Here is a 9155-nt window from a genome sequence, read left to right on the forward strand (position 1 = left end):
CTAAGTAAACAAGAACAGAGACAGAATCATGGATACAGAGTGTTTTGATGGTTGCCAGATAGGAGGGGGCTGTGAGGGAATGGGTGAAGAGGTAAAGGGATTAAGAAGTACAAATTGGTAGTTACAGAATAGCCATGGAGATGTAAAGTATGGTACAGGAATTGGAATAGCCAAAGAACCTACATGAGACCCATGGTCATGAACAATGGTGTGGGGATTGCCTAAAGGAGTAGGGGGTGCCGGGTGGAGGGGGCAAAGGGGGATAAATTGGGACAACTGTAACAGCATAATCAATAAAATATAATTTCAAAAAATGATATCATCTCGAGGGTTTACTATACAATAAGGTAGGATGGGGTGGGAGGAGGTTGGTGTTGGAGGGCAGGTTAGGGGATACAGATAAATAAAATTGATTTTGAGTTGTTGTTAAGGTGCTATGGGTCCATGGATCATGACGCCTTTACACACACTATTCTATCTTCCATATGAGGACTCTGAAGCCCAAGCCTGAAGCTATGAACCCAGGCCTCACCAAAAGCCTCTTCATAAGTCGCTTGGGTCCCCAAACTCCACTCCTTGTTTATTTCTTAAGGCTCCTGGTCCAGTTAATCAGATGTTGAAGTTCTGTGGATCCTAAATAAATACCCACCTCTTTTCCTCTCCTGAGTTTAAAAGCAGTTAAAAGAAGTCAATATATTACTTTTATTACTGATAAAGTTAATTTTGCAAAAGGTGGCTTATAACATTGGATAAACAAAGTTAGTAATAGTGAATCCCAGAAGTAGAGAGAGGCTCACCCACTGAGTCATGGATCAGGTTGGAAAACTTAGGTCTCCCCCTCTGGGGTGAGTCCCTTTAAAACCTCCTACAGAGCACATGCTTTGGTGGCCAGTCTGCCTCCCAGAGAGAGAAATGGAGGAGCTACACCAATATGCTCAGTTTGTTCCTCTCAAATTTGTCATTAGACCAAGTTATTGTCTTCTCTCCTGGGGAGAGAGACCAAGTGTGTGACTCTAGAGAAGCTCCCTCATATGAAATAAACCACTGGGAGTGGTGGAAAGCACTTTCTCCAACTGCAGTCAAGATAAGTGATCCTAATCAATACTAGGAACCTTTTTCACCTTTCTGCTATGTGTCATGAGAAATGTGAAATTAGCAGTTTCCAGTATCCATTTTAATGGAACCATATTACAACTCTGTTGAGGGAAAGCTCCAAAAGTCTAAATTCAGGATTGATTTAGAAGAACTGACACATAGCCTTATTCAAATTCATAAGAGCTTTAACAGGAGAAATTTACATACTCGGGCAAAGCAGCTGCTCCCTATGGTGGCTGGCCTGGAAGAATTCACTCCCCTCCCAGGACAAGATTGGTTTTTATAGGAGGTTAATAGTAAAACCATATGGTGGGTAATCCTGCAGACCACCAGAAAGAACAATGCAGTCTTAACAAATAACATCAGGCAGTTATCACACTCTATACATTTATTAACCCTCCTGGGGGCATGATATTTATCTTTGAGTGGCATTCCGGCTTTCTGGGTAGCCAGCCAAGCCTGAGGTTGCAGAGAGTTAAACAATCACAGAAGGTCCAACAGAGTCCAGCATCTCCCAGATGCCTTTGCTACTGGAGCCATATTGCATCTAAAGTGAGTTCCCCTACAAACCCTCTAGTACAAATGTCTTTGTCTGGATAGTAAAAGAATCTTGGTGGCAGGAAGTCAACATTTTGAGAATGACTATTAAGGTATAATTATGAGCAATGGCACACCCATCTTCCAGGTGGCATGAATCATCTTCCTCTTATCCATGTCTGTCTGGTGTCTGTGTCTGGGCAGAGCTTCCTGCAAACCAGGCTGGGTCCTCTCAACCTGTCAACAGGTGCTGGGTGGGACTGGAGGGAGGGTGGCATGAGCTCTCATTCATTTTAGTGATGACAGATTATTTCATTGTAAGTAATGCTTAACTACATTTTATTTAACCAATCCTGTATTCATGGTATATTTGTTGTTACAAAATAACTGTAATGAATATCCTTAGGAAGGACCCTTCTGTCAAGGAGCTTACAATCTATGGGAAGAGGGTGATATTACGACTCAGAGGGCCAGTGTGTACATCACCAGCACACCACACGAACAACTGCATACAAACAAGAAAGGTGAGCCCTTTAAGGACTTGCCAGCAGCCCTGTCTGCCTGATCTTTCAAATGGGCAAAGGCTAAGGGTAGTGACAACTGGACAGACAGGACTTTGTGTGCAACTGTGAAGTGCTTGGACTTTATTTTATTTTATAAACAGTAGAGCCATCAGAGGCTTGAAAGGAAGGTGCCAGTGTGGGAAATAGTCTGGAGAGGGATAAACCTGAAAATAGGAAACTAGGTAAGGGACAGAACTAGCTATGCAACCTTCAGCAAACCACATAGCCTCTGTGAGCTCCTGTCTCCTCATCTGAAAATGAGGGAAACAATTCCTGCCTTATAAAGTGCTGTTATGATTAGTGAGATAAAGTATTATAAATGTTAATGCTTAGTAAATGTTAACATTTATTTTCCTAAATTCTTCATTCTTCCTTACCTTTCACATCTATTATGGCAAAAAACCCTATTCATCTTCTCTCCTAAATACCCCTCAAATCTCTTTTCTCCACCCTATCTCCCTTCTTTACTTAACACTCACAGATTCTAACTTGGTTGCCTACAATGGGGTCCTGCATGCAGTCTCTTCCTCCTCTAATCCAGCCCACACCTTGGCTACCAGAGTAATTAATCAGAAACTTACATATTTCACCTGCCATCTTAACAACCTGCCGATTCTTTGCCTGTTAAAGGACCATGACCAGATTCTTAAACATGGATTGTAAGGTTCTTAATGATCTTGCCCAATATGTCTGTCATTCCCTGGTCTTCCCAGCCCATTCGCATCTGTTTCCTATACCCTATACATTTTGGATTGCACAAACATCTCTCAACACAGTGGCTCTTTCATGCACCCCACATCTCTACTCACACTTTTGCTTCTACTCCAAATACAGTTTGTCATTTTTGCCTCACACAGAGGGTCCCTGTTCATATCTAAGACCCTGCATCAATGTCACCTCTTTCTTCTCTCATGTTCACAACCTCCCCAAGCCTTATATTCATTCCTTTTGTGACCTCCATGGCATGTAACACATCCTGTGTTAACAGTCTTCATCTTATCTATTGTAATTTTTTATGATAATGCTTCACCTCCAAGACTATGGACTTCTCAACAACAGTGACCTTTTTAAATCACCCTTGTATACTTGGTGACTAGTGAAAATTCTATCAGGTGTGAATGTATATTTGCTGAACAAATGAATGTATGAATGAATGAAACAAAAAGTTACACTGCATTTAGAACTAGTTGGTCCAGTGATAACAGGACTCAACCTCTAGGTGGCCTGTGCTTAGGAAATCAGCCGGCCTTCCGAGCCTGGTTCCTCCCTGCCTCCAGGGAGTCTAGCCAAGGGGGGCAGCTAATTTCCTCCCTCTCCCCTGCGTCACCTGCTCACACCTGGGCCCCACCTGGGGAACCAAGCCCTCAGCCCCTTCCTCATGTGAATCTGCAGTGCCATCTACTGGAAACTAGAAAATTTTCAGGTCAGGCTGGAAGGAAGGGAAAGGAGGAATCAAAGGACAACTGTACTTTAATCTGGCCCTGCAATCTCAACTACTGGACTCCACAATGGGCCATTTCCCCCCACCTGTGTGAGATCAGAGTTGTTGGAGGGAGTCCCTTATTTATAGTTCCTATTGACCAAAGATAGTTGTGTCTCATTGATCAGAGCCCTTTCTTCAAACCTCTCAAAACCAGGACCTCCACCGTCAGTCCCCTCAGAAGTTAATGTCCCTAACTCTGTGATCCGAACATCCTCCTTGGTCCTCTAAGGGAATAGACCTCTCACTTACGACCCATGGACCACACTCAAGAATTTATGGTGGGAGTCTGTACTTCATCTTTGGTAACCAGATGTCTCTAAAGCCCCTCAGTACTCAGGGCCCCTGACTCAGAGCCCTCAGTGACCAGGACCTTTTCTCGGGTCCTCAATGACCAAACCATGTTGGCTAGGGCCCTCACTGTCCAGACCCCACCCTCGGCATTCTCAGTGAGCCAGGGACCCTCCCTCAGATCTCTTCAGTTCCCACTCAGGTCTCAGTGGAAAGACCCCTCCCTCAGACCCCTCCTCAGGGATGGGTTTCTTAATAGGCTGACAAGAAAGAGCTATGGCATTACTAAAGCAGAAACACTAAAACAAAACTGAAGAAATATTTTTTAATTCAGTATTTGCAGAAAAGCATCAATGTGACCATCACGGGATAAACCTGAACTGTATTGATCACCTTGTACTTGTTTTATGGTTTAATGATTTTACTTTGAATGACACATGGAGGCCAACCACAACTTTAACATATTTAGACTTTTAACAGTCTTGATCCAGTCTCATTACGTCAGGGACCTGGTACCCATCACTCAGGGCTCCATGACCAAAGGTCCTTAATTAAGGTCTAGTGAACATAACAAGAGCACAGCAGTCCCTTCAGATCACTGGTCTACCCTGAGCTTCCCCCTCATCCCCAGAGAAACTGCCAAAATCTCTTGCCCCCAGGACTTCTGACTCCTGCTTCGTCCCTAGGCCCCTTGTCCAGACAGAGGCCACAGCTGTGCCCAGGTCTCATGAGGAGGTACAGGCCTGCTGGCCTAATTAGTGCAATTCCAGGAACTGTCCCCCCAAAAGGCCTGTTCTGACCACCCTGGCCCAGCCTGCAAGTACCAAGAGTAATTAGCAATAACCTTTTTGAAATGTTGCTGCCACAGACTAATCCAGATAAACAAACCAACTTCCACTTTTACCCCAAATCCTCTGGGAACAGTATACAAGCTCCAAAGTAAATGTGATTATGGGAGAATTGGTGGGTCACATGTAGGAAATTATGACTCACCCTCCCCACTCCCATTCCCAGCCCTCCCAGAGCCATTTGTCTACTCTATTTTGGCCCAAGCTGGGCTGCCCATGGGGTCCATTTAATCACTGCTCTCGGTCAACCAACTTCCCCAAGGTCTGTTTTTTCCTTTCACAAACAGAGCCTTTAACATTAAGGCTTCTTTTCAGAGAAACAAAGTCACGCCTTGTTTATCAAAATTGTAATGGGTCATTCATTCAGTCCATTCATTCATTCCTTTTTTAAATTTTATTTATTGATCTTAATGGGGAGAAAAAGAAGCATTGATTTATTGTTCCATGTATTTAGGCATCCACTGGTTGATTCTTCTATGTGCCTTGACCAGGGACAGAACCCACATCCTTGGCATATCGGGACAACGTTCTAAGCAACCAAGCTAATCAGCCAGGGTTCATTTATTCTTATCATACATATTTATTAAGCTCTATTGTGTATTGGGCCCTGTGCTAGATGTTGGTGATGCAGCAGTCAGTAAAATAGTCAGAATCCCTGTTCCTGAAGCATTTACCTCCAAATGGGAGACACAGATGTTAGACAAACTGCATAGGTACTTATTTAATAAAATATGTTACATGCTACCAAGAAGATGGGCCTTATATGTATCTAGACCTGGGCTACATGCTCTGGGTGTCTATAAAGAAGTAGATAAGACATAAATGTACTGTCAGAGTCAAAATCTAGGTGAAAATTCAGAACACCTGCTAGGGAAGGAGTAAATTGGAGAAATCTCACCTTATAAAGTTCTTGAACATATCTCAAAGGCTCCTGATGACTGGAAAACATAAAATATAGGTAAGGAGCCCAGGAAATAGGGCCAAGGTATCAGAACTGAGATGCTAGTCTAGTGTAAACAGGCCAAACAAGAAAAGATTCTAAGAAAACAAACTAAGTTTAGAAAATATAGCAGCAGACAGCTGTCAGTAGCATGGACCAGGCAGAGAAGAATAGAAGGAGCTCTATTCAGAGCAAGAGGCATACAGGCTTCACAGCAAAATGGGTCCATTGACTCATTCATCCAATCGCTGTCCATTAATCAAAGTCAGGCACTGTGCTGGACACCAGGTATATAGCAACTAACAAAAAAGTTGAACTGGGAAAATAAACAACATATAACAAAACATAATTGTTATGAAAATATATGCATTAGCGATAAGCACTACTAATGTTGCCCCTACAATAATGTCACCTCTGCAGTTTGGGAGAGGAAGGTTGGCCTCATGGCCGGCACTCAGGAACTGCTTCTCCAAAGTCTGTGTTATGCATGCCATAGCCAGGAGCGGGCAGATCACTAGCACATCAATGTTTGTGCCAATTTCAAATCATCATACTGTGTTAAGATGTAATAGTTATTTTTACCACTCACTTTCATTTCCTGCAAAAATCATTCTGGGTTTAAGTAAAATTGGGTTTAACCTTTGAGGTGTGTATGAAAAAGGATGTCATCCATCACACGTGGTGGGTGGAGAAAAAATTGAGAATGACTGCTGCTCTCGGCTGAGGGTGATTCACGCTCCTTAGACCAGAAAAAGAACTGAGTGGGAGGCCAAGCAGGAGGGAGCTGCAAATATGAATCTGGTTTTGTGGCCCGAAGGCCTCCATGATGTCAAAAGACTTCCCCAATATGGAAGGAACCCAAGTGCCCAGATCTAGCCAGGTCTGGAACTTGGAGCAGAGGAAGCCAGCCCAGGTGCCCAGTAAGCCTAGTGTCAGGGCAGAGTCTCTTAATTGTGGGGTCTGCACACTGTGCTTACAATTTTGACTGTTGGTGAACAAATCATTTTCTATTTCTCTCTGTTCTTCAGAAAAACTTTCAGAAATGCCAACTATATCTACACTTTTTCCAATGAATGTATATTGCTTGCTTAATTTTTTAAAACATATTAAATCACAAAAAGAAAAAACGAAAATGAAAATGTCAGTTTGAATTGCGCTTAGAGGAATTAAAGGAAGTTTTGTCCACATTTCTGGGAGAGTTGGGGGAAAAGGGAACAGCTTAACTGCACAGAAGAGTTGGGGGCAAAGGTCAGCAGGCAGCTCGTGTTTCGGTTAGAAAACTGCAAGGTTACCACATGATGGGGGGCGGGGGAGGATGAGGAAAGGCAGAGTCTTTTGGCCAGCTCCCTGGCCCACCTCCACAGAATTCTCCTTCCAGAGTACCCCTCTGCTAGACCTCCTGGAGGTTCCATGGTGGTTTGTTTCCATGAAAAATGTTGTTTCCATTGTAGATGGGTAATGGCAGGCCAGAGTGACAGTAAGAATGTCCAGCCCTAGGCCTCAAAAGCCCTGCAAAGTTAGAGGGGAGCCAGGAGAGGCTAGTGAGCAGGAAATGCCACCCAAATATATGATATCTCCTCCCCCCATCTGTATAAAATCCATACCTTCAAGAAGAATCCTACATTCCACTTCATTTGTGAATATTCTGACTCTTTTGGCCACCATGGATCTCTCTTTCCAGGAGTTATCTTTAATTATTAAGATTAAGCAGCATGCCATGTCTTTCTCCTTTTGGAAGCCATCTGATCTTATACTCTGCCCATTTATTAGTTGGGCCCTCAGTGTATTCTTCTAAAATCAATTTATGGAAGTTCCGACTACAGCTGCCTGTCTATTTTCCTGGTTTGTGTGGCTTTTTATTTGTGTTACCTTTTATTTTTTTCAATTAGCAATAATCGTGCCTCAGATAAACCTCATTGGCTACGATACTGCCACTGCGCAAAGCTACCTTTTTATTTTTAACGTGCCTAAGCATTAAATACTTCTATAGTTAAGTCAGCTAACTTTTCCCTTTTTGATTGCTTCTAAGATGGAAAATTACATTACTTCCTTCCAGAGATTTAACAAATAGTTTCATGTTTCTGAGCCCATTAGTCCATCTGGAAAGTTCTTGGTATACAATGTGAGGAAAAGATCTGGATTATTTTTTCTTTGATACTAACCAATCTTCCAAGACCACAAATAGAATAAATTTCTTCATTTACCAATAATTTCTTATTCCTTTTATGGTATATTAAACTCTTGTTCATTAGGCCATCTTTTTCCAGGCAACCTATTTGGTTTCAAGCAATAAGTATTTTGACACTTGACTGTGCATTGTGTATTACTCTGTTAACTACACTTAAAATTATTTAAAGAAAGAAATTACATATTTTCCTCCTAATTTTTCATTCAACAAATATTTGCTAAATGTCGACTATGGGCCAGGCACTTGCTGAGAACTGGAAACAGTGAGGAGAGGAAGATAGGCACAGTTTCTGCCATTCATGCACTCAATCAAATAAGAAATGATGATGAAATGTGGAAAGCACTTAGCAGCTACCTTTGCATCTTAGAGGTAATGAAGGGAAGGCTGAGAGAAGGCTCCTGAGGCTTCCTCCTGACACCTGAAAGATGAGTGGGCATGCCTTCAAAGAGGAGGATGCTGGCATAATCTGGGATGTGACACGACCTGGGCCAGACAAGTCCTACTAGAATGTCAATCCATCTCCTAGAGGAAAAGAAGGAAGTAAAAATGAGGAAACTGATAACTCCAGCTGGCTGTCCTGAGCAGGAAAAGGGAGCTCCTGCTCCCTGCCAAGTATCATGACAACACTTCCATATGATTCTCATTTCCTTCTCAGAATCTTCCCTGTGGTAGCATTATTTACCCCACTCATAGATGGGGAGACCAAGGCTTGGAGTGTTTGCATTACCCAGTTGCTGGGGGCCTAGGTCACAACACAGTCAGAATAAAGAGAAGCCCTGAAGCCCAGGACATCCACCATGCCCTGGCCTCTTCTCTTCCATTGGGGGGAGTTTGCCATCTATGCTCCTGCATGTTTCCTGGTCTCCTGTTGTGTGATCCTAAGCCTGAGTTTTCCTAAGACTATGCTGACTCACCTGCATCAGACGTTGGAATCTCTGGGGCCAAAGACAACATTGTCAAGTCCTCACTTACCCAACCAGACATCACATAGCTCAGTGAGCTCATCCCTAGTCATCAGGACCTGCTGGTGGTTGCAGATATTTACACTGAATTTCAGTACAACACACACAAATGCAGGGTTATGGCCTCACTGGTTATCTTGTGGGACTTCTTTCCCAAAAGCTTCCCATTCCCACTATCTATTCCATACAGGCCACATCCAAGGCCCACCCATAGAGCTACCCTCTTTCCTTCCTCTGTACCCTCTGCTGTA

At 43.1% G+C, this 9155-nt stretch overlaps 1 pseudogene; it reads right to left on the reverse strand.

Moving 5' to 3' along the window:
• Positions 1-7609: 7609 nt before the first annotated feature.
• On the reverse strand, positions 7610-7700 carry LOC114501057 (annotated as a pseudogene).
• Between the last annotated feature and the right edge of the window lie 1455 nt (positions 7701-9155).

The sequence above is a fragment of the Phyllostomus discolor genome, chromosome 6, assembly GCF_004126475.2.
Source record: "Phyllostomus discolor isolate MPI-MPIP mPhyDis1 chromosome 6, mPhyDis1.pri.v3, whole genome shotgun sequence".
Taxonomy (NCBI): domain Eukaryota; kingdom Metazoa; phylum Chordata; class Mammalia; order Chiroptera; family Phyllostomidae; genus Phyllostomus; species Phyllostomus discolor.